The 25,255-nt window shown below is 39.4% G+C and overlaps 21 non-coding genes across 21 annotated transcripts; 9 read left to right on the top strand and 12 right to left on the bottom strand.

The window, feature by feature from the left end:
- Positions 1-446: 446 nt before the first annotated feature.
- trnaq-uug lies at positions 447-518 on the bottom strand. The gene has a single exon. It is a non-coding gene; the product is annotated as a tRNA-Gln (tRNA).
- A 266-nt stretch (positions 519-784) lies between these two features.
- trnaq-uug lies at positions 785-856 on the bottom strand. The gene has a single exon. It is a non-coding gene; the product is annotated as a tRNA-Gln (tRNA).
- Positions 857-10,720: 9,864 nt separating this feature from the next.
- trnaq-uug lies at positions 10,721-10,792 on the bottom strand. Its single transcript has one exon. It is a non-coding gene; the product is annotated as a tRNA-Gln (tRNA).
- A 251-nt stretch (positions 10,793-11,043) lies between these two features.
- trnaq-uug lies at positions 11,044-11,115 on the bottom strand. Its single transcript has one exon. It is a non-coding gene; the product is annotated as a tRNA-Gln (tRNA).
- Positions 11,116-11,529: 414 nt separating this feature from the next.
- Positions 11,530-11,601, bottom strand: trnaq-uug. The gene has a single exon. It is a non-coding gene; the product is annotated as a tRNA-Gln (tRNA).
- Positions 11,602-11,832: 231 nt separating this feature from the next.
- On the bottom strand, positions 11,833-11,904 carry trnaq-uug. Its single transcript has one exon. It is a non-coding gene; the product is annotated as a tRNA-Gln (tRNA).
- A 414-nt stretch (positions 11,905-12,318) lies between these two features.
- Positions 12,319-12,390, bottom strand: trnaq-uug. Its single transcript has one exon. It is a non-coding gene; the product is annotated as a tRNA-Gln (tRNA).
- A 232-nt stretch (positions 12,391-12,622) lies between these two features.
- On the bottom strand, positions 12,623-12,694 carry trnaq-uug. The gene has a single exon. It is a non-coding gene; the product is annotated as a tRNA-Gln (tRNA).
- A 266-nt stretch (positions 12,695-12,960) lies between these two features.
- On the bottom strand, positions 12,961-13,032 carry trnaq-uug. Its single transcript has one exon. It is a non-coding gene; the product is annotated as a tRNA-Gln (tRNA).
- Positions 13,033-13,263: 231 nt separating this feature from the next.
- On the bottom strand, positions 13,264-13,335 carry trnaq-uug. The gene has a single exon. It is a non-coding gene; the product is annotated as a tRNA-Gln (tRNA).
- Positions 13,336-13,659: 324 nt separating this feature from the next.
- trnaq-uug lies at positions 13,660-13,731 on the bottom strand. Its single transcript has one exon. It is a non-coding gene; the product is annotated as a tRNA-Gln (tRNA).
- A 51-nt stretch (positions 13,732-13,782) lies between these two features.
- Positions 13,783-13,854, top strand: trnaq-uug. The gene has a single exon. It is a non-coding gene; the product is annotated as a tRNA-Gln (tRNA).
- A 251-nt stretch (positions 13,855-14,105) lies between these two features.
- trnaq-uug lies at positions 14,106-14,177 on the top strand. The gene has a single exon. It is a non-coding gene; the product is annotated as a tRNA-Gln (tRNA).
- Positions 14,178-20,359: 6,182 nt separating this feature from the next.
- On the top strand, positions 20,360-20,431 carry trnaq-uug. Its single transcript has one exon. It is a non-coding gene; the product is annotated as a tRNA-Gln (tRNA).
- Positions 20,432-20,747: 316 nt separating this feature from the next.
- On the top strand, positions 20,748-20,819 carry trnaq-uug. Its single transcript has one exon. It is a non-coding gene; the product is annotated as a tRNA-Gln (tRNA).
- A 328-nt stretch (positions 20,820-21,147) lies between these two features.
- On the top strand, positions 21,148-21,219 carry trnaq-uug. The gene has a single exon. It is a non-coding gene; the product is annotated as a tRNA-Gln (tRNA).
- Positions 21,220-22,864: 1,645 nt separating this feature from the next.
- trnaq-uug lies at positions 22,865-22,936 on the top strand. Its single transcript has one exon. It is a non-coding gene; the product is annotated as a tRNA-Gln (tRNA).
- Positions 22,937-23,169: 233 nt separating this feature from the next.
- On the top strand, positions 23,170-23,241 carry trnaq-uug. The gene has a single exon. It is a non-coding gene; the product is annotated as a tRNA-Gln (tRNA).
- A 350-nt stretch (positions 23,242-23,591) lies between these two features.
- trnaq-uug lies at positions 23,592-23,663 on the top strand. The gene has a single exon. It is a non-coding gene; the product is annotated as a tRNA-Gln (tRNA).
- A 53-nt stretch (positions 23,664-23,716) lies between these two features.
- Positions 23,717-23,788, bottom strand: trnaq-uug. Its single transcript has one exon. It is a non-coding gene; the product is annotated as a tRNA-Gln (tRNA).
- Positions 23,789-24,155: 367 nt separating this feature from the next.
- On the top strand, positions 24,156-24,227 carry trnaq-uug. The gene has a single exon. It is a non-coding gene; the product is annotated as a tRNA-Gln (tRNA).
- Positions 24,228-25,255: the final 1,028 nt, after the last annotated feature.

The raw sequence follows: 25,255 nt of genomic DNA, 5'->3' as shown, positions 1-25,255 counted from the left end.
CTCTTTATAACCGCTAGAGCCAATAGAATCGAGGGAAAGTTATATACACACCAACACGTTAACAAATAAGGAGTGAGTGTGACGCGTTACCAAAACCGGAAGCTGCATACACTTTGGTGGCTACCATTAGCAGCTAACTTTTCCGCTCCGATTTTTACATAAAAAATGGAATTATGGATTATAAATAATTTCTTCAAAGGCACAGGTACATTATCAACCTATGGATCAACAGTTGTAACTGTTTTTCGAGCAAATGCAACTTAATCTACAGTAAACTTTGGTTTCTTGCTTTTAGTAGTTGGTTACTGAACCAATAGAGGACGAGAAAACTGTTTCGGGTTTTTCACCATCTCTTACGGTGAAGTTCCAACGTGACGGTTTCCGTTCAAATACATTGGAAATGGGAGAGTATATATTGTATATGTTTGGGTTGACTGTAATTCATCAGGTTCCACCGAGATTTGAACTCGGATCACTGGATTCAAAGTCCAGAGTGCTAACCATTACACCATGGAACCACGAGATTCTTTACTATCAGTGCACTAACCCGAACTAAATCTACGTTAAACTTTGGTTTCGCGCTTTTAGTAGTTTGTAACTGAACCGATAGAGGAAGAGAGAACTGCTAGATAAACTACCTCTGAATTTGATAACTCTAAATGCTGGAAGAAGAAAGAACTGTTTGGGTTTTGTCCCCATCTCTTACAGTGAAGTTCTGACATGAATGTTTCCCCTTAAACCCTAAACCTAAATCTAAACATGTGTGGGGTAACTCTAATACATCAGGTTCCACCGAGATTTGAACTCCGATCACTGGATTCAAAGTCCAGAGTGCTAACCATTACACCATGGAACCATGTATTCTTTACTATCAGTGCACTAACCAGAACTAAATCTACGTTAAACTTTGGTTTCTCTCTTCTAGTAGTTTGTAACTGAACCAATAGTCCATAAGGGGTTATGAGGGTATTTATTTATTCAGTGTGTTTTTTTGATGTTTTCTGTTTTTTGGGACTTTCCCCGCTGAATGTTCTTGCAACTAAACAGTTCCTTTTGACAGTGAATACGGGGAAATATGACTCTTTCTACTTTCTTTTTAAAATGTTGTACTAGAAAGACTACCTTTGAATTTGATAACTGTAAATGCTGGAGGAAGAATAGGTTTCCCACATTTCTTACAGTGAAGTTCTGACCTGATGGTTTCCTTTTAAACACATTGTAAATGGGAGATTATATATTGAATATGTGTGGGGTAACTCTAATATATCAGGTTCCACCGAGATTTGAACTCGGATCACTCGATTCAAAGTCCAGAGCGCTAACCATTACACAAGGGGTATTCGACTAAAATTCAACGAGGTCCAGTTAGAGAAAATCTCCCCATGCAAAGGTCCGGAACATCAAAATGTCTAACTTGCTTGATGAATTAGTGTGATATATATTGAAGTAGCCTGTAGCTTTATCAACATCTGCATGTAACAACTTTTAAAAATAAAATAGAGAAAATAAATAAAATAGCTTTTGAAAATATGTGCATCTTAAAAGTGCTTAATTTTAGATAAATAAAATAAAGTGTAGCAGCAGCTTGAGTTTCCCTTTTTCTTTGTTAACCGTTTCACATCATGACTTAACAGCTTCAGACGATTATAGAACAATATCAGTCTTTACACATCATAACAATTGAACAGTTTTAAAGTTTCTCTTTCTTTCCCTCTTATATTGCAGTCCCTCACTCACTTTTTTGTATTCAGTGCGAGAATTGAGCTTGAGCTTGTCCTGCCAGGAGTTTAGATCTGGGCTGAAATGGTGTCAGGGCCATTCTCATACACACATGCAGGTGCTCATTGGTTAGCCTCGGTTAGCCTGCCCTGGAACGATATTTAGTTTTAATTTTGATCCTGGTGGACTGATCATATTGGGCTCTGAGACTGCTTATTTTTTGTGACCTCCGTTCTGACTTGAGAGGGAATGTTTGGTCAAACACTTTGTGTTTTGTCTCATAGTGGCGTTTTGGCACTTTTAATGAGCGCCACGGTCTCTGAACAAATGAGACACACTGGCTCTGTGCTCCCAGTGGGCAGGATGAACATGAATGAGTCCGTCCACTCAGGATTACAAGCTCTGTTCTCACTGTCCACTTTCCTCTTCTTGGAGAGCGCCATGTGTCATTATTTGTCTCTCCCTGTCTGCCGCTAACACGCCTGTTCACTCTCCTCTCCGCTTCTCTCCCTGTATCGCTAATTATTCTCTTCACTCACTTTCCTCTCCGCTTCTCTCTGCCGCTCTCTCATCTCTTCTTCTGTGTTTCTCTCCCTGTATCGCTCACTCGTCTCTTCTTCTGTGTTTCTCTCCCTGTATCGCTCACTCGTCTCTTTCGCCCCCTGTCGGCGGCGGTTTAAAATAGAATCGCCCCGTCAAAATTGAAATCCCCTATTAATGTATTGATTATAGGTCCAGGTCCGTATAGGTCGGCGTCTGGGTCCGGATCCGGACCGCGGTCCGCCTGTTGCCGACCCCTGCATTACACCATGGAGCCATGTGTTCTTTACTATCAGTGCACTAACCAGAACTAAATCTACGTTAAACTTTGGTTTCTCGCTTCTACAGATGGAGCATCTTATTTCAGACTCCAGCTTACTGCTTCCTGCCTACTACCTGCCAGTTACCTGCCTAAGACCTGCCAAAGACCAGTATCTGGGAATGTTAAGCCCTCCCACTATTTTCCAAGAGGGCGATTTAACCAGGAGATGGCGCTTCCTTCACAAAAACAGGAAGAGAACTTTCATGGACTTTCAGTTTTATTTAGAAGAGCATTTGAACACATCAATATTTTAGATCAAATAAAGTATATCTAATCTTGTAATTCAATAATATATAGTCTTTATATATTAAATAACTATGGCCAAACTAAGACTTAGTTTTTCACAAGAGAAAATGCAGATATTATATAAAAAACTAAAGTTAAAATCTTGTTTTTAATGCCCCAAGAGCAATAAAAACACTTGGTAAAAAAATCCTGAGTGAGGCTTTCATAAATTGCATTTAGCTGACGCTTTTATCCAAAGCGACTTACTATTTAATAAATGATAAATGATTATTCATAACAAATATGAGTGATGTGTGATTATTATTCATGCTATATACTGATATAGGGCTAAGTAAGCAATCAATCCTGCAAATTAACCCTTAGTTGTTCAATATATTTATTCAGACAATGTGAGTAGAAATACAGAAATTCTGCTCTCACCTAAGGCCAACGTTGCAATATTACAACATTTCCCTAAAAACTTACCAAAACGTAAACATTTTTAAAACTCTTTCTTTTCTGCTCCAGAGGCCAGGGGTTAAATTGGGATTTGATATGTGGGGGGGCTCTGTTAGAAGGTGCGACGGGGATCGAGTCACGTGATCAGCTGGACAAGATGGCAGCATAGGTTAAACTCGCTCAACCCAGTGATGCTAATTCTGTAAATTTATACCGTTGAGACAAATTCTTTTTTAAATATATTTTAGCCTTTATGAGTGTTTGATCGAAAGCAATGTCTAAATCGAGCAAAAAGTCGCCACCTAAAAAGGGTCCCGAGACGAGGGCGAAGTCTGACATGGAGGCGTTAGCTGACACAGTGATTGAGAAGCAACGAGGCAATCTGGATTCGCGTTTCGACCAACTCCAACAGATGGGGAAGGAGACGGAGGAGAAATTGACTTCTATCCAAACGGACTTGGTGGTACTGAGTGAAAGCATCGGCACCGTTAAGGCAGAGATGGGCAAGATACGGTTAGATGTGGTGAAAAATGCGGGTATGCTAGCCACCCACGAGGCTACGCTGGACATGATGCAACTCAAGCTAGCGGACATGGAGGACCGGAGCAGAAGATGCAACGTCCGTATAACTGGGCTAGCAGAAGGAGTTGAAGGGTCTAACGCCATACAATTTCTGACACACTCGCTTCCAAAGTGGTTCCCCTCCTTAAGTAATCTAAAGGGCGAGTTAATGCGAGCTCATCGTATCTACAGCGACGACAGGAAGAAGCAGGTGGGCGCTACCCGCACTCTGATTTTCAACGTTCTCCGTTATACCACCCGCCAAGACATACTCCGTGCCGCAAAGAAAGCCCCGCTCACAATTGATGGACGGAAGATTCGCTTCTCCCCTGACTACAGCAGTTACACTGTTAAACGTCGTCAGGCTTTCTCCCGGGCAATGGATACCGCCCGTGCAAAAGGGGTGGAATTTTTCCTCCTTTACCCCGCTACACTGAAAGTCAAGGGAGCTGGTCAAGTTAAGACATTTCATTCCCCGGGACATGCCGAAGACTTCATCGTCTCCCTACCAGGAGTGCAGGTTGCACCAACCGGCGGGGACGGGGATCAGAGACCTGGGCGATCGTCTGACGGCGAATAGCGGTCTTTTGGAACTTGTTGGGCTATATAGCGTCGCTGTTTTGGACTAAATGCACACTGCTTTGCGTGGACTGGGATCTCTTACAGAGTTTTGGATTATCTCTGCAGGCTTCTTTTTATTTGTTTTTGTCTGACGCTGGACTCATCTGGGGACAGATAGTTGTTTATCATTGATTGGCTGATCAGACTAACTTGCGAGCCTACTGCTTGATTTTTGGATCCCACACCACGTAATAGACTCTGGACTTTAATACAAACACAGCCGGGTTCTTTGCTTTTTGTTTTGATCTATATCACGGCGGATCCGCTGTGCATGTCGGAGGTGAATGGACAATGGCCGGTAAGATGTGCATTGGTTATCGGAACAGTATATGCTATGTTGTTACCTATTTACGTTTTTTGCTCTCATTTCTTCTAATACCTAAGCTCATTATTGCCTTAGGTTATTTCATTTAGTCTGTTAACAACGGTTTAGTAAGCTTTAAGTACTGGGTTGAAGGGTAGGTATAATCCTTTTGCAGCCCCATATCCAATCAGGTCACGGATCAATTTAGGAATATCCGTTTAATGTACTGTTTAGTTATTTTAAGTATCGTCTTTAATATTTTTTTTTCTTTATCATCTTGTTTTTGTTACTGGGGGAATGAATGGGGGATTGTCTTGTTTTTGTCTTTGTCCAGTTATGGGAAACGCTTACATGTTCTCGGATTGCTTATGTGGAGAGGGACTTCATTTTATTTTGGTCTCGTTTACAGGTTTAGTAAATATGGTTGTTATTCATCTGACATTCTACTCAGCTTATTGTTGACATCTTCCAGAGCAGTGCAGCCCAATGGGTGACTTATCTATTCTTGTGTGGAACTGTGATGGGTTGAATGCACCTCACAAGCGAGCTTGTGTTTTGACTATGTTACATCGCCGTAAAATTAATCTGGCTTTCCTACAAGAGACGCACCTTCTGAGTAAAGATTCCGGCCGTATTGCTAATAAATTCTATCACACTATTGCATCCTCTTCAGCTAACTCCAAAACCAAAGGAGTAGCCATTGTATCTAGACGTAATTTGAACGTTAAGGTGCTGGACATGTGGGCAGACACTGCAGGGAGGATAACGATGGCCAGGGTGGAAGTTTATGGGAGAAAGGTGGCTCTTATTTCTGCCTATGCCCCAAATACATTTGATAAGGATTTTTATGATACCTTAACTAAAAAAATGCTAGAATTAACCGAGTATGCTATCATGGTGGGAGCGGACATGAACGCAGTATGGGACTCAAATGAACGGTCAAGTTTAACAGCCTCTAGAGATCAGGAGTCGGCTACTGCCGCGATGCAGTCTTGGGCTGGGAGTTTGGGACTAGTGGACATATGGCGAGCTTTTAACCCACAGGTTAAAGATTATTCTTTTTTCTCAGCCAGACACAAATCTTTTTCTAGGATAGATTATCTTTTTACCTCTCCACAACTTTTCCAGAAAGTCGATAATGTAATGTTGCTTCCTATTGCCCTCTCAGACCACAAGGGAGTACTCTGTTGTGCGACTCTGGGCAATTTATCCAAGCGCGCCACTAGATGGCGCCTCAACTCCACTTTACTAGGAAATGGAAAATATAAAGAACAATTCCTGACACAATTGGAAGAATTTCTTGATTTAAATATAGGTTCAGTTGAGGACCCAAGAATATTATGGAATGCAGTCAAAGGCTTTATAAGAAGCAACACCATATTGTTCTCTTCAAATGTATGTAAGGAAAGATCCGCCAGATTACAGGCTTTGGAAGCAGAATTTGCTAGTCTTGACTCCATTTTGCAGAATAATTACTCTAAACAAACGGCATCTAAACGTAAACTTGTCAAAAAGGAAATAAATGATATCTTGAAACAACGATCAGAATTTCTAATACATAGGGTTAGGCAGCGCTATTACTTCCACGGGTCTCGGCCCAGTCACCTCTTGGCTTCAAAAATCAGGTCTAGTGAGCACTTTGCAGATATTCCCTCCATTAAATCTTTGAATGGTAATGTCACAACTGAGCCAAAGCAAATAAATGAGACTTTTCAAACCTTTTATTCCAATTTATATAAGTCAGAGGTTCAGTTGGACAAGAATAGATGTGACGCTTTTCTCGGTCAGCTAGACTTACCACAGCTTGCAGTCACTGATTCCACCCATCTTGATGATCCCATTTCCTTAGAGGAATTAAAAGATGCAGTATGCAACATGCAACGAAACAAGTCACCAGGTTTAGATGGGATACCTCCCGAATTTTATGTAGCATTTTGGGATAAACTGGGTCCACTACTTTTGGATATGATAATGTATTCGATAGATAAAGGCAGTTTTTCGAGGGACGTGAACATAGCCCTGATTTCCTTGCTCTTAAAGAAGGATAAGGACCCGACAGATTGTGCTAGTTACAGGCCACTAAGTTTATTGAATTCGGATCTTAAAATATTTGCAAAAGTGCTTGCCAGACGCATTCAGGATTATATGCCAACCTTAATTAACTGTGATCAGACGGGGTTTATAAAGTCAAGGCTAGCTACTGATAATGTTAGACGTCTTCTCCATATAATAGATGCTTCAGTTGACAAAAAAGACCCGACAGCGGTGCTGTCTCTTGATGCAATGAAAGTCTTTGACAGACTAGAGTGGTCCTTTCTGTGGTCTGTGCTGGAGAAAATGGGTTTTGGTAATGGCTTTATACATATGGTTAAGGTGCTGTACTCTAATCCCTCAGCTCTGGTGCTCACTGGGCAATTATCCTCCGCGTTATTCCCTGTTTCTAGATCTTCCCATCAGGGATGTCCACTGAGCCCAGCACTTTTTGCACTCTCCCTTGAACCTCTAGCCCAAATGATACGCCAATCCCCTAGTATACATCCAATTTCTGTTCATGACACTCACCATCAGGTGGCGCTATACGCAGATGATATTCTGGTTTTCATGGAGAAACCGACTCAATCTATGCCTGTATTGTTATCTATTTGTGAGGAGTTTGGTTGTCTCTCTGGCTTTAGGATTAATTGGTCTAAATCCGCCCTCTTACCCCTTAATGAGCCAGCTAAAATGCTTCAATTTCCACCCAATGTCCCAGTTGTCCAGCACTTTAAATATCTTGGGATAGAAATTTTCCCATCTTTAAAGCGCATTGTAACATATAATTACTCCGAAGCATGGAACAGGATTAAGGTGGATTTGGAAAGATGGACTAGCCTTCTGAACTCTCTTCGGGCCCGAATATCTATAGTCAAAATGAACATTTTACCCAGGATTAATTTTGTCAGCTCAATGATCCCCCTCTCACCCCCGGTTGACTATTGGAAAAAAATCCACTCTTTTATTTTGCGCTTTATCTGGAATTCAAAGCGTCCGCGGCTGAAATTATCCACTATACAGCGGAGGAGGGAGGGTGGTGGTCTGGCGGTGCCTAATTTTAAACTGTATTTTTGGTCATTTGTGCTTTGTCCGTTACTGGTGTGGTTTAACCCTAATGCTTCCGTTTCCTGGCGTAATATAGAGGAAAATATCGTACAACCTTGGAACCTGCAGGCAGGGGCGGACTGGGACTACAAATCAGCCCGGGACTCTCGACCGGCCCACTTCGGTACCGCCGGCCCACCTCGGTAAATTAGATGGGGGGGGGGGGTGCTAGTGAGTTATCGGAGCGGCCCACCTCGGTGCCGCAAGATGGAGTGCTGGCACCCAACAGCGAACACCCTATATGTGTGTGTGTGTGTGTGTCTTTGTCTGTGTCTGTGTGTGTGTGTTTATATGTCTGGGAGGGAGGGTAGGGTTTGTTTTATTTTATTTTCATTGTCTTGTTATTATTTTTAGCTTACATGCGTTTTCTGTATTCTGCATTTTGTATTTTTTTGTATGTAATTACCTTTATCTCATTTTGTTTCTCTTGTGTACTTTCAGTTATATCATTTAAAAAAAAATGTTGTGGTTGTACATGTTGTGTATTAACATCAATAAAAATTTGATCACAAAAAAAAGAAGGTGCGACGGGGGGGGGGGGGGGGATGTGTTGTCGGCCGTAAGCGAACCGGGCCGTAAGCGAACCGGGCCGTTGGCGTCCGGCCGTTCTGTGATTCTCCAGAACTCACAGCTGGACAGGGATAAGTCCCGACTCTCCCGAAGGCCAATCCGTGCCTCCCCTGACTGCACGTTGCTGACACACACCGCTGCAAACTCTCTGCACAGAGGAGCCGCGGAGGAAGAGACACACACGTTCACTAAGCCGAAAAAACTATATCCGGTCACAGTGATCTGCTATTTTAAAGTAAATTCAACACATATCGACCCTAAATATAGCATATATTAAGAACGAGAAAGTGTTAACATCGTTTTTTGTAAACATATGACAAATGTGCGAGGGTGATGACATCAGAGCATCGTCCTATGGGCTTAGCCCCGGACAGGTACAACAGGTATTCACTCAGAGGGGGGTAGGTACTAAATGCCAACCATTTACATGTAGGCAAACAGTCAAAAATCAACATACAGTAGGGGGGTGGGGGATGGTGAACGGTATGGTCAATGTTTGTAAACACAATCCCCAGGATGTGGGACACTGAAAAGTCTATGTTAAAAAGCCTCAGTCACTTTAATTGATTTGATTTGATGCTCATACTTTTACCTTTACAATCGTTTGCTTTAATATTATTTCTAAATACAAGTTGTAAAAATACTTATATGTATTTAATACTAATAACATAATGCTTAATTTTACTTTCAGATGATAATACTTTTCAGGGTTAGGGTTAGGTCCGGTCTGACAGCGCTTAGCTCTCTGCTGCAGAGAGGAAGAGAAGATCACTGCTCTAAACAAAGTCAAAAATCGTACATCCAAACGGAATAAATATAATTAATTATTATTAATACGTCAAGTCTTGTTCATTGTTTTTCCCTTTTATGAAATGTTTGATATTTCCGGCACAGACCCTTTCATACCGGCAATGCGCGATAGAAACAACAGGAACTGCGACAGCATAAATATGCGAACACAAACCTACAGACTGCTGGAGAAGAGATATCACAGGGGGGGTTAGGACACACACATTCCGATGGCCAATTAGTTTTAAACAAAGAGTATACTCAACATAGGGGGGTGGGGGCTGGTGAACGGTATGGTCAATGTTTGTAAACACTGTGACATTTTGACTTTATTTGATCATTTCAGTTAAAAACTAACGTTCATATTTCTCTTTTTGAGAAGAGAAATATGAATATGTTAGTGGCTGACCCAGCCCCATGGTCTGTCACAGCACTGAGAGCTGCCGTTTCATTCTGACTGTTTAAAAAACGGTAACAACGGATTCTTTTTCTTAGCGGATGCATGTCAATTTAAATCAATACATACAACTATTTTTTAAATCAATAAAAACATTTTCTAAATCCATAAAAGCATTTCAATTAATATTGGGAGTCTTGTCGTTACTTTGTTGAGAATGTGACCATGTAATAAACGGGATAATTTGCAGCGACTTGGTCATTGTGGGGAAAAATAACACCCAGGGATCAAGATCCCTCCGCCATGCGTCGGGATCTTGATCTGCCTGACAAGGCTCCATTAAAATATAAATATTTTTAGTGAATTACTGAGTTTAGGCACGTTAATAAAATTTTAATTAAGTTGAATACAGTATATTCATATTTGTCAGTGATTTCATGTCAATTCGGCGAACATAAACATAAATGATCAGACTATGATCCTATCCGTGACATATGGATCTTAACAAAGATCCGCTATACATTAGTACCAGACATACTGTACATCCAGTTTACTGTATCGAAGTTGATTTCACATGAGCTCCAGTGTGGAACCCCACTGCACCCCCTGGTGGATCAATGATCCATTGCAGCTGGCTTCACAATAATGAAATGTATTTATCACGGGGGCGGTATCAAGTCAGACTGGGGGCCGGCTCTTCATCACGAACCGATCACGGGCCGATCACGGACCGTGCACGAGCCAACCACGACCTTTCAAACTGTCTGAAATAAGATGCTCCATCTGTAGTGGTTTGTAACTGAACCAATAGTCCAAAAGGGGTTATGAGGGTATTCATTTATTCAGTGTTTTTTTTTATGTTTTCTGTTTTTTTGGACTTTCCTCCCGCTGAATGTTCTTGCAAACGAAACAGTTTGAATTACTGATAACTTTGTTTGATAACTGTAAATGCTGGAGGAAGAACAGGTTTCCCCCATTTCTTACAGTGAAGTTCTGACATGATGTTCTCCCTTTAAACACATTGGAAACGGGAGATTATATATTGAATATGTGTGGTGTAACTCTGTAAAGCATCAGGTTCCACCGAGATTTGAACTCGGATCACTGGATTCAAAGTCCAGAGTGCTAACCATTACACCATGGAACCATGTATATGTGAGTGTTAGTGCACTATATATACGTTAAACTTTGGTTTCTCGCTTTAGTTTGTAACTGAACCGATAGAGGAAGAGAGAACTGCTAGATAAACTACCTCTGAATTTGATAACACTAAATGCTGGAAGAAGAAAGAACTGTTTGGGTTTTGTCCCCGTCTCTTACAGTGAAGTTCTGACATGAATGTTTCCCCTTAAACCCTACACCTAAATCTAAACATGTGTGGGGTAACTCTAATACATCAGGTTCCACCGAGATTTGAACTCGGATCACTGGATTCAAAGTCCAGAGTGCTAACCATTACACCATGGAGCCATGTCTTCTTTACTATCAGTGCACTAACCAGAACTAAATCTACGTTAAACTTTGGTTTCTCTCTTCTAGTAGTTTGTAACTGAACCAATAGTCCATAAGGGGTTATGAGGGTATTCATTTATTCAGTGTGTTTTTTTGATGTTTTCTGTTTTTTGGGACTTTCCCCGCTGAATGTTCTTGCAACTAAACAGTTCCTTTTAACAGTGAATACGGGGAAATATGACTCTTTCTACTTTCTTTTTAAAATGTTGTACTAGAAATACTACCTTTGAATTTGATAACTCTAAATGCTGGAGGAAGAATAGGTTTCCCACATCTCTTACAGTAAAGTTCTGACCTGATGGGTTCCTTTTAAACACATTGGAAATGGGAGATTATATATTGTACATGTGTGGTGTAACTCTGTAAATCATCAGGTTCCACCGAGATTTGAACTCAGATCACTGGATTCAAAGTCCAGAGTGCTAACCATTACACCATGGAACCATGAGTTTGTGAGATTCAGTGCACTGTTTTTCGAGCAAATGCAACTTAATCTACAGTAAACTTTGGTTTCTTGCTTTTAGTAGTTGGTTACTGAACCAATAGAGGACGAGAAAACTGTTTCGGGTTTGTCACCATCTCTTACGGTGAAGTTCCGACGTGATGGTTTCCGTTCAAATACATTGGAAATGGGAGAGTATATATTGTATATGTTTGGGTTGACTGTAATTCATCAGGTTCCACCGAGATTTGAACAGGGATCACTGGATTCAAAGTCCAGAGTGCTAACCATTACACCATGGAACCATGAATTCTTTACTATCAGTGCACTAACCAGAACTAAATCTACGTTAAACTTTGGTTTCTCGCTTCTAGTAGTTTGTAACTGAACCAATAGTCCATAAGGGGTTATGAGGGTATTTATTTATTTAGTGTTTCTTTATGATGTTTTCTGTTTTTTGGGACTTTCCCCGCAGAATGTTCTTGCAACTAAACAGTTCCTTTTGACAGTGAATACGGGGCAATATGACTCTTTCTACTTTCTTTTTAAAATGTTGTACGTGAAAGACTACCTTTGAATTTGATAACTCTAAATGCTGGAGGAAGAATAGGTTTCCCACATTTCTTACAGTGAAGTTCTGACATGATGGTCTCCCTTTAAACACATTGGAAATGGGGGATTATATATTGAATATGTGTTGGGTAACTCTGTAGATCTTCAGGTTCCACTGAGATTTGAACTCGGATCACTGGATTCAAAGTCCAGAGTGCTAACCATTACACCATGGAACCATGAGTTTGTGAGATTCAGTGCACTGTTTTTTGAGCAAATGCAACTTAATCTACAGTAAGCTTTGGTTTCTTGCTTCTAGTAGTTTGTAACTGAACCAATAGATGAAATGTTAGCTGTTTAGGTTTTCTCCAATCTCTTACAGTAAAGTTCTGACATGATGGTTTCCCTTCAAACACATTGGAAATGGGAGATTATATATTGAATATGTGTGGGGTATCTCTGTAGATCTTCAGGTTCCACCGAGATTTGAACTCAGATCACTGGATTCAAAGTCCAGAGTGCTAACCATTACACCATGGAACCGTGTATTCTTTACTATCAGTGCACTAACCAGAACTAAATCTATGTTAAACTTTGGTTTCTCGCTTTTAGTAGTTTGTAACTGAACCGATAGAGGAAGAGAGAACTGCTCGATAAACTACCTCTGAATTTGATAACTCTAAATGCTGGAAGAAGAAATTAACTATTTGGGTTTTGTCCCCATCTCTTACAGTGAAGTTCTGACATGAATGTTTCCCCTTAAAACCTAAACCTAAATCTAAACATGTGTGGGGTAACTCTAATTCATCAGGTTCCACCGAGATTTGAACTCAGATCACTGGATTCAAAGTCCAGAGTGCTAACCATTACACCATGGAACCATGTGATTGTGAGTTTCAGTGCACTGTTTTTTGAGCAAATGCAACTTAATCTACATTGAACTTTGGTTTCTTGCTTTTAGTAGTTGGTTACTGAACCAATAGAGGACGAGAAAACTGTTTCAGGTTTGTCACCATCTCTTACGGTGAAGTTCGGACGTGATGGTTTCCGTTCAAATACATTGGAAATGGGAGAGTATATATTGTATATGTTTGGGTTGACTGTGATTCATCAGGTTCCACCGAGATTTGAACTCAGATCACTGGATTCAAAGTCCAGAGTGCTAACCATTACACCATGGAGCCATGAGATTCTGAGATCATGGCACTTTTTGTTCAGCTAATGCAAATAAACCTACGTTAAACTTTGGTTTCTCGCTTCTAGTAATTTGTAACTGAACCAATAGTCCATAAGGGGTTATGAGGGTATTTATTTATTCAGTGTTTTTTTTTAATGTTTTCTGTTTTTTGGGACTTTCCCAGCTGAATGTTCTTGCAACTAAACAGTTCCTTTTGACAGTGAATACGGGGCAATATGACTCTTTGTACTTTCTTTTTCTACTAGAAAGACTACCTTATGGCAGACATAAAGTCACCAGGCAGCACTGAGGTGTATCACTGTAGATCTTCAGGTTCCACCGAGACTTGAACTCAGATCACTGGATTCAAAGTCCAGAGTGCTAACCATTACACCATGGAACCATGAGATTCTGAGATCATGGCTGGTTAGTGCACTGATAGTAAAGAATACATGGCTCCATGGTGTAATGGTTAGCACTCTGGACTTTGAATCCAGTGATCTGAGTTCAAATCTCGGTGGAACCTGATGTATTAGAGTTACCCCACACATGTTTAGATTTAGGTGTAGGGTTTAAGGGGGAACTTCACTGTCAGAGATGGGGACAAAACCCAAACAGTTCTTTCTTCTTCCAGCATTTAGAGTTATCAAATTCAGAGGTAGTTTATCTAGCAGTTCTCTCTTCCTCTATCGGTTCAGTTACAAACTACTAAAAACGCGAAACCAAAGTTTAACGTAGATTTAGTTCTGGTTAGTGCACTGATAGTAAAGAATACACGGTTCCATGGTGTAATGGTTAGCACTCTGGACTTTGAATCCAGTGATCCGAGTTCAAATCTCGGTGGAACCTGAAGATCTACAGAGATACCCCACACATATTCAATATATAATCTCCCATTTCCAATGTGTTTGAAGGGAAACCATCATGTCAGAACTTTACTGTAAGAGATTGGAGAAAACCCATACAGCTAACATTTAATCTATTGGTTCAGTTACAAACTACTAGAAGCAAGAAACCAAAGTTTAACGTGGGTTTATTTGCATTACAGATGGAGCCTCTTATTTTGGACCCCAGCATACAGCTTCCTGCCGACTGCCAGCCAGTTGCCAGCCAGTTGCCTGCCAAAGACCAGTATTCAGGAATGTTAGGCCCTCCCACTATTCTCCAATTTCAGGGTTTAACCAGGAGATGGCGCTATATATTAAATAACTAAGACTTAGTTTTTCACAATAGAAAATGCAGATATTATATAAAAAACTAAAGTTAAAATCTTGTTTTTAATGCCCCAAGAGCAATAACATCTTGTCACAAGCTTTTTGGAAGAAAAAGACTGACTCAAGAGACCTGTAGTTGACTAATTACAGGCCTCAATAAAGTTCTGCCATTGGTTGTGAAAAACAACGGTGGACATAGTGGAAAGTGAAATTGACATTGTCGAATTTAATAAAAATACAAAATAATGTATCTGTGTACGTGTTTTACTATGTGATCTGCACTTATCAAACATCTAATTAAGGCGAGACACCCCAGGTGAATAGGGTATTTTTAACTTAAAGATATCAGCTAAATATTTCTCCAGTTAATTACTTACAATAAGGCAATTGTTTTTTGTATTACAAGTTTTCTGAAATAGCATGTTTAAATATCCAAATGAACCATTATCTCATGAAATATGCGCATATTTTAACACATTTCAGGAACCGAAATCTGAACTTTGGATAAAGCCAGGATCAAAATTATTGTTTCATTTTGTAGTCATATTAGTATCTAAGGCTTTTACAGAAGGGATTTTGGATATCTCTTTGTATCACTCCATAAATCAGAAAATACTGTCAACAGCCCTAAAATATCAATTTTCACCATGTTTTTAGGTATAAAATGTTATATAATTCAGGCTATGAATTATATATGACCAAACCCTTCTGTAAAAGCCTTCATAATATTGATAGGAATATAACTGGAAGGTTTGGTGTATGTAACTGCTGAGTGATTCTACAATTTAGGGTACATTCCATGTCCATTGATGTCCATTGATGATAATTATAATTATTCTAAACTATTTTCTTCAAAAATATCATATTTTGCCTATTATTGGAAAGCATGTTATAATATCACACAAACATTATGTGCATCCTATGCTTTATTTAGCTTGAAATGTGTCATGATGTTCTTAAATTGTCAGTTTTTGCTATGTCCGTTTTTCAGTTGAGGGTGTCTTGGATTCAAAATAATGAATAAAAACCATTAAAGTAAATTTAAAAAATGATTCATTTATTTCAAAAGTCTAAATACTAAAGAATAATAACATATTTTTAATTCATTTCCCCCTTTAAATAATTTAAATATCTTAATATATGAATGTCCGCAAAAGTTCTGTCAACTATGTTACTAACAGAACTTCCCCCTTTAACTCAAAAATTGTTTGTCCCAATACCATGTCACCAGCATCACATGATGCCATGTTCCTCTTTGGCAGACATTTTGAACACACTGTGGTGATTGTCCTCTACATTTTTACAATATTTTATGTATAATAGCACATGGTCAATTAATATACTCATTGACAATCAACAATGTTACGTACATTGTTATGGTTTACAATTGTTTAATGATTTTAATTCAATTATATGTGCAAATGTGATGTTAACCTGTTCAAGAAAATGACATGTGGTCATCCAGGCAAGGCCTACCATTGAAATGATGGGTCAAAATAGGGAAATTGTCAACTAGGTTACCTGTCAACTGAGTTACCCAGTACTGTAATAACTGTAGTAACTTAGTTGACAGGTAACCTAGTTGACAATTTGTACGACATGTAGACGTCATTACACATCATTATCAATGGAATTTTGCACTTCTGCCTTGAAATTAACATAGTGCTGATGGTTAATAATGTGTCCAGTCAACTATGTTATTTGCGTCAAATGTTTGACTTTCATTGTCAACTATGTTGCACCTCATTTTTTCAAATTTAAAATATCTAAAATAGTGCTTCTGATATCCTTTATAGTATAATGTATATCTACACAGGTTGGAGTTTTACATGACATCTCTTAAAACTATCAAAATGACCTGTATGGTAGTTTTATAATACAAAATATCCCTAAACTTAATGACAGTGCTGAACATATCACATGAAAAAAACAAAACTTTAATACAATTATTTTTTAAACTTTAAAAAATCTTTGGATATATGGTAGAATAGACTCAAGAGCCTTTCAAATTTGATTTTACTTGAAGTGCAGGACTTAATCAAATGATTGTAATGACATCAAGTTTGTCCGTAACATAGTTGACAAACTGAGTAGTGAAAACATCCTTTCCCTTAAAATAAAAAAATATATAAAAATGTTTAAGCTTTGCAACTAGTGGATATGTTACACTGAGGAATATACTAACTTGAACCACTGATTGTTCTATCTATACATTTTATTTGGCATTAGTAAATAATTATGCACATTTACAGATATTTTACATGATATGAGTGATAACACGTGTTATAAGGGCTATTTCGCACAATAGGTGTGCCTTGAGATTTTTACTTGTCCTTTGGTGTGCCTTGGGCACAAAAAGTTTGGGAACCACTGCTGTAGAGAAATGTAAACGTTCACCATCCCCCACCCGCCTACTGTATGTTGCTTTTTGACATGTAAATGAGTAACTACCCCCCTCTGAGTGAATACCTGTTGTACCTGTCCGGGGCTAAGCCCATAGGACGATGCTCTGATGTCATCACCCTCGCACATTGGTCATATGTTTACAAAAAACGATGTTAACACTTTCTCGTTCTTAATATATGCTATATTTAGGGTCGATATGTGTTGAATTTACTTTAAAATAGCAGATCACTGTGATTCACTTCTCCGCGGCTCCTCCGTGCAGAGAGGCCCCCCCCCCCGTTGACAATTCACGAGCGTCTAACTCTCTCCCCCCTGTGAAGAGATATCACAGGGGGGGGTTGGGACACACACATTCCGATGGCCAATTCGTTTTAAACAAAGAGTGGGGTGGGGGCTGGTGAACGGTATGGTCAATGTTTGTAAACACTGTGACATTTTGACTTTATTTGATCATTTCAGTTAAAAACTAACGTTCATATTTCATATTACTGTTTTGCCTGGCTGGACCTGTAATTTACAGGAAAGGAGTGCACGCTACTAAAGAGACACGCTACCATGGAAACCAAACAATGGTGTTGCTGTATTGAAGTCCGAGTGGAAACAGTCATATTTGGAGCGTTATGTTAGAATGAAACAGCGAGGTCGTGACTCACAAAAAAAAAGTGTTACTTCACTAACTGTAAGCTTGTCACTCAGAGTAACCTACAGTTAACTTAACTGTTGGAAAAGAAAGATCAGAGTTAGGAGTGTGAACACACAGCTGAGAGCTGCCGTTTCATTCTGACTGTTTAAAAAACGGTAACAACGGACTATTTTCTTAGCGGATGCATGTAAATTTAAATCAATACATAGAACTATGTTTTAAATCAATAAAAATATTTTCTAAATCCATAAAAGCATTTTAATTAATATTGGGAGTCATGTCGTTACTTTGTTGAGAATGTGGCCATGTAATAAGCGGGATAATTTGCAGCGACTTGGTCATTATGGGGAAAAATAACACCCAGGGATCAAGATCCCTCCGCGACGCGGAGGGATCAGTAATTTTTAGTGAATTACTGAGTTTAGGCACGTTAATAACATTTTAATGAAGTTGAATACAGTATATTCATATTTGTCAGTGATTTCATGTCAATTCGGCGAACATAAACGATTAAATTAGGATTAAAAATCGAGAGCCGGCTGCTGTTCGTTACGGTAACCCAACTAGGACACTTGACACAGTGGCTTTTGGCAAAGCACACAAAGAAAACAAAAAAAAAACCGAGAGAGATGAGTTATTGTTATTACAACGTGACTTCACTATTATTTAACAACTATTTTTATTGGGTTCTTTTATTTGGGGTTAAGTACATTGTCAGAATAAGTGAGAAATGGATTTAACTTCTGTTAGACAGCTATCATACTGAATAAATATTTATGCAAAAATGTATGGCATTAATAATGTATATCTAATTACATTTAAAAATGTATGGCATTAATAATGTATATCTAATTACATTAACTGTGAATGTCTTTCATTTTATTTAAAATGAAATAAAATTACATAAAACATTTTCCATAAAAAAGTTGATTCAAGAACAAATCAGTACTTTTCTTATATGACTATTATTGCTAAATTTGAAAGGTCTTTACCAGCTTTGGAATTATATATATATATATATAGCACCTTCTGCCATCCCATCTCTACTGACATATGGATCTTAACAAAGATCCGCTATACATTAGTACCAGATATACTGTACACGGACATTTTAGTGAACCAGACCAGCTGTTTCCGCCGGGTCTTCGCTTCCCGGGCATCACGTTGTTTACAAGTGTGTTCAGATGCTAAATGACAAGTGCAAGTGACAATTGTTGTCGTCTTCTCTGTGAACGTTTTTTTCTCCGTTATTTTGCCATTTTCAGATTTAAATTTCGAGCGGAAAGCTAACCAGGAAGTAATAATTACTTAAGCGGAGAACGGAGAAAGTAAACGTTACAGCAGGCATAACAACAGCCGGTGTTTATTTTATTATAATATATATCATTTGTTTTAAAGCTCAATATATAGTTCTATCCGTGACATATGGATCTTAACAAAGATCCGCTATACATTAGTACCAGATATACTGTACACGGACATTTTAGTGAACCAGACCAGCTGTTTCCGCCGGGTCTTCGCTTCCCGGGCATCACGTTGTTTACAAGTGTGTTCAGATGCTAAATAAAAGTTTAGCTTCTACTTTTGATACCCCGCCTCTCGGCACCACAACATCCAGTTTACTGTATTTCACATGAGCGATGTCGAACATTGAAAAGTCCTTATAAAATCTCTGTTATTAGATCAGTACTTTTCTTATATGACTATTATTGACTTGAACACTGAGAATGTATTTATTAACTTCAGACATTTGAAATATTTGAAATCAGATGAAAACAAACTGTAACGAACCCTGCCGTGTTATCTATGATTACTATGCCTTACTGTACATTCATAATTTCAGCCGGAGGTAGGTGGTAGGCGTTGCGGAGGAGCAGATTGCGAGTGAGGTGCCTGTTCTAAACGAACTATTCCAGCTGTTATAAAGCATTAAATAAAAAGTAAGCAAGGAATACAGAATGTTTCGTTACGTAACTTTGTTGAGAATGTGGCCATGTACATGTAATACATGGGATCATTTGCAGCGACTTGGTCATTGTGGGGAAAAATAACACCCATCCTGATCGTTTCAATGAAGTTGAATACAGAATATTCATATTTGTCAGTGATTTCATGTCAATTCGGCGAACATAAACATCAATGATGATGATTAAATTAGGATTAAAAATCGGGAGAGCCGGCTCGTTCGTTTTTTCCGACTAAACAACATCTATTATTTAGAAGTTGATTTCACATGACTCCAGTGTGGAACCCCACTGCACCCCCTGGTGGATCAATGATCCATTGCAGCTGGCTTCACAATAATTAAATGTATTTATCATGGGGGCGGTATCAAGTCTGACTGGGGGCCGGCCGGCCATCACGGAACGTGCATGAACCGATCACGACCCTCGCACTTTAAACTGTCCAAAATAAGACGCTTCATCTGTAGCTGAAAAAAAAGTGCCATGATCTCAGAATCTCACGGTTCCATGGTGTAATGGTTAGCACTCTGGACTTTGAATCAAGTGATCCCAGTTCAAATCTCAGTGGAACCTGATGACTTACAGTCAACCCAAACATATACAATATATACTCTCCCATTTCCAATGCATTTGAACGGAAACCATCACGTTGGAACTTCACCGTAAGAGATGGTGACAAACCCGAAACAGTTTTCCCGTCCTCTATTGGTTCAGTAACCAACTACTAAAAGCGAGAAACCAAAGTTTACTGTAGATTAAGTTGCATTTGCTCGAAAAACAGTGCACTGAAACTCACAAACACGTGGTTCCATGGTGTAATGGTTAGCACTCTGGACTTTGAATCCAGTGATCCGAGTTCAAATCTCGGTGGAACCTGAAGATTTACTGACAGAAACACCACAGTGCTTCCTGTTGACTTTATGTCTGCCATAAGGTAGTCTTTCTAGAAGAAAAAGAAAGTAGAAAGAGTCCCATTGCCCCGTAGTCACTGTCAAAATGAACTGTTTAGTTGCAAGAACATTCAGCGGGGAAAGTCCCAAAAAACAGAAAACATCAAAAAAACACACTGAATAAATAAATACCCTCATAACCCCTTATGGACTATTGGTTCAGTTACAAACTACTAGAAGCGAGAAACCAAAGTTTAACGTGGATTTAGTTCTGGTTAGTGCACTGATAGTAAAGAATACATGGCTCGATGGTGTAATGGTTAGCACTCTGGACTTTGAATCCAGTGATCCGAGTTCAAATCTCAGTGGAACCTGAAGATCTACAGAGATACCCCACACATATTCAATATATAATCTCCCATTTGCAACATGTTTGAAGGGAGACCATCATGTCAGAACTTTACTGTAAGAGATGTGGGAAACCTATTCTTCCTCCAGCATTTAGAGTTATCAAATTCAAAGGTAGTATTTCTAGTACAACATTTTAAAAGAAAGTAGAAAGAGTCATATTGCCCTGTGTTCACTTTCAAAAGGAACTGTTTAGTTGCAAGAACATTCAGCGGGGAAAATCAAGAAACCAAAGTTTAACGTAGGTTTATTTGCATTAGCTGAAAAAAAAGTGCCATGATCTCAGAATCTCATGGTTCCATGGTGTAATGGTTAGCACTCTGGACTTTGAATCCAGTGATCCCAGTTCAAATCTCGGTGGAACCTGATGAATTACAGTCAACCCAAACATAAGAACATTCAGTGGGGAAAGTCCCAAAAAACAGAAAACATCATAAAACACACTGAATAAATAAATACCCTCAAATCAAATCAAATCAAATCAGGTTTTATTTATATAGCACCTTTAAAAGCGATTGTTGGTCGAGCCAAAGTGCTGTACATGTAATAAAAACACATTACTACAATCACAATAAACGACAATAAATTACAACAGATATATATAAAAAACAAAATATATATAAAAACACAAGGAAAAGTCAGGAGTCGTGCTCCGCTCTAACTAGAAGGCCAGAGAGAAGAAGGGTGTTTTTAGTGTAGATTTAAAAACCCTTAGGGTCTGGGCCGACCTCACATGGAGGGGCAGAGTGTTCCAGAGCCTAGGGCCAGCTACTGCGAAGGCTCGGTGCCCTCGGGTTTTAAGCCTGGTCTTGGGCACTACCAGCAGCAGCTGGTCAGCAGACCTTAAAGCTCTGGCTGGGGTGTAGCGCTGGAGGAGTTCAGCTATATAGGCCGGAGCCAGCCCATTTAGTGCTTTAAAAACAAATAAAAGGATTTTAAAATCAATTTTGAACCGAACTGGAAGCCAGTGTAGTGAGGCCAGAATTGGGGTGATGTGGTCACGCTTTTTGTGGCCAGTCAGCAAACGTGCAGCTGCGTTTTGGACTAGCTGCAGGCGTTTAATTGAAGCCTGGTCCATACCCACATACAGAGCGTTGCAATAGTCCAGTCTCGAGGTTACCAAGGCGTTAATAACCCTTTCTAAGTCATTAAAAGATAAATACGACTTGGTTTTGGCCAATAGTCTTATTTTAAAAAAGCAGGATTTGACTACGGTGCTGACCTGCTTGTCGAATTTAAAAGTGCTAGTGAAGGTCACTCCAAGGTTCATGACCGAGGGGAGGATGTTTTTTTTGAGAGAGCCCAGAATATCAACCGGAGAGGCTGGAGGTTGCGGTCCAAAAAAGATGACCTCAGTCTTGCTCTCGTTGAGGTTGAGAACGTTTTTGCTCAGCCAGGATTTTATCTCTGCTAAGCAGTCCATCAACTGCTGTAGTGAGTGTTTGACATTTGCTTTGAGAGGCAGATAGATCTGTACATCGTCGGCGTAGCAGTGGAAGGGAATATTATGTTTTGTGAGAATTGAACCTAGGGGCAGTATGTACAGTAGAAAAGGGATGGGGCCCAAAATCGAGCCTTGGGGAACCCCACAGGTAAGAGGGGCTTTGGCAGAGGAGAAGGCACCTAGCTGTACCGAGAAGCTACGGTCTGTCAGGTAGGACCTGAACCATGCAAGGGCAGAGCCTGTGATGCCAGCGGACTGTTCAAGCCGTGACAACAGGATGCTATGGTCCACAGTGTCAAAGGCAGCTGTCAGGTCTAACAGCACCAAGACAGCTGGGCTACCTGAGTCGGCGGCTAGGAGCAGATCATTAAAAACTCTTAAAAGGGCTGTTTCAGTACTGTGCATGGGTTTGAAGCCAGACTGGAACTTTTCATGGATTCCATGGATAATAACCCCTCATCATAACCCCTTATGGACTATTGGTTCAGTTACAAACTACTAGAAGCGAGAAACCAAAGTTTAACGTAGATTTAGTTCTGGTTAGTGCACTGATAGTAAAGAATACATGGCTCCATGGTGTAATGGTTAGCACTCTGGACTTTGAATCCAGTGATCTGAGTTCAAATCTCGGTGGAACCTGAAGATCTACAGAGATACCTCACACATATTCAATATATAATCTCCCATTTCGAATGTGTTTGAAGGGAAACCATCATGTCAGAACTTCACCGTAAGAGATGGTGACAAACCCGAAACAGTTTTCTCGTCCTCTATTGGTTCAGTAACCAACTACTAAAAGCAAGAAACCAAAGTTTACTGTAGATTAAGTTGCATTTGCTCGAAAAACAGTGCACTGAATCTCACAAACTCATGGTTCCATGGTGTAATGGTTAGCACTCTGGACTTTGAATCCAGTGATCCGAGTTCAAATCTCGGTGGAACCTAATGATTTACAGAGTTACCCCCAACATATACAATATATAATCCCCCATTTCTTCCTCCAGAATTTACAGTTATCAAATTCAAAGGTACTCTTTCGAGTACAACATTTTTAAAAGAAAGTAGAAAGAGTCAAATTGCCCCGTATTCACTGTCAAAAGGAACTGTTTAGTTGCAAGAACATTCAGCGGGGAAAGTCCCAAAAAACAGAAAACATCATAAAAACACACTGAATAAATAAATACCCTCATAACCCCTTATGGACTATTGGTTCAGTTACAAACTACTAGAAGCGAGAAACCAAAGTTTAACATAGATTTAGTTCTGGTTAGTGCACTGATAGTAAAGAATACATGGTTCCATGGTGTAATGGTTAGCACTCTGGACTTTGAATCCAGTGATCCCAGTTCAAATCTCGGTGGAACCTGATGAATTAGAGTTACCCCACACATGTTTGGTTTCTGTCACCAAGATATGATCAGGTTCCACTGAGATTTGAACTCTGATCACTGGATTCAAAGTCCAGAGTGCTAACCATTATACCATGGAGCCATGAGGCTTAGATTTTGTGGCACCTTTTTTCAAGCAAATACAACTAAATCTACGTTAAGCTTTGGTTTCTTGCTTTTAGTAATTCGTAACTGAACCAATAGATGACGAGACAACTGTTTGGGGTTTGTCACCATCTCTTACAGTAAAGTTCTGACATGATGATTTCCTGTTAAACACACTGGAAATGGGGGATTATATATTGTTATATATTGTATATGTTTGGGATAACTCTGTAAATAATCAAAAGACTCTGGTCTAGAAACGCCAAAGTAAACCTTAGTTTTTACTTGCATAGAACACAACTCCTCTGTGGTCCAAAGTAGAGTAAAGAGTGCAGAAAAAACGTGCAATAAAACCCTAAAGACATGGTTCCATGGTGTAATGGTTAGCACTCTGGACTTTGAATCCAGTGATCCGAGTTCAAATCTCGGTGGAACCTGATCATATCTTGGTGACAGAAACCCCACAGTGCTGCCTTATTTATGCCAACTCCACCTAAAAGTAAGATAGATGGCATGGAAAAGGCCCAAAGACCACAAACCGTCTATGCCCAAGTAAAGTCTATGTGTGGGAAACCCTGCTATCTTACCAGTAATTATGCAACTCGCAAATATCTCTCTCTCTCTCTCTTTTCAATTCAGTTTAATTTGAAATGATTTGAAGTTGGATTCTTATTCAATACAAAATAGAGAATCCCATCCCCATCCTTTCCAGAAGACGTGCCATGCATTTCCATTAAGTGCAACAGAAGCCTTTGTTGTGATGCAGACACAAAAAACAGATTCTCTCTGAACAGTTTTGTTGCTGTGAAGCATCGTATCTGTGCATCTCTGAGGGGAATCCACTGGGGCTGGATATGCTGAATATGTATGCTTATGGTACCATCAGAGGTGGAGTGGAGTACAAATACTTTGTTACTGTACTGAAGTACATTTTTCTGGTATCAGTACTTTACTCCACTACTTATTTTTCTGACCACTTTTTACTTTGACTTCTTACATTTTGAACACAAATACCTGTACTTTCTACTTCTTACATGTTGAACACAAATACCTGTACTTTCTACTTCTTACATGTTGAACCCAAATACCTGTACTTTCTACTTCTTACATTTTGAACCCAAATACCTGTACTTTCTACTTCTTACATTTTGAACACAATTACCTGTACTTTCTACTTCTTACATGTTGAACACAAATACCTGTACTTTCTACTTCTTACATGTTGAACACAAATACCTGTACTTTCTACTTCTTACATGTTGAACACAAATACCTGTACTTTCTACTTCTTACATTTTGAACCCAAATACCTGTACTTTCTACTTCTTACATTTTGAACACAAATACCTGAACTTTCTACTTCTTACATGTTGAACTCAAATACCTGTACTTTCTACTTCTTACATGTTGAACCCAAATACCTGTACTTTCTACTTCTTACATGTTGAACACAAATACCTGTACT

This window comes from Trematomus bernacchii, unplaced genomic scaffold (genome assembly GCF_902827165.1).
Source record: "Trematomus bernacchii unplaced genomic scaffold, fTreBer1.1, whole genome shotgun sequence".
Lineage (NCBI taxonomy): Eukaryota > Metazoa > Chordata > Actinopteri > Perciformes > Nototheniidae > Trematomus > Trematomus bernacchii.
The sequence above is the reverse complement of the archived record's forward strand: the minus strand, read 5'-3'. Positions and strand labels throughout refer to the sequence as shown.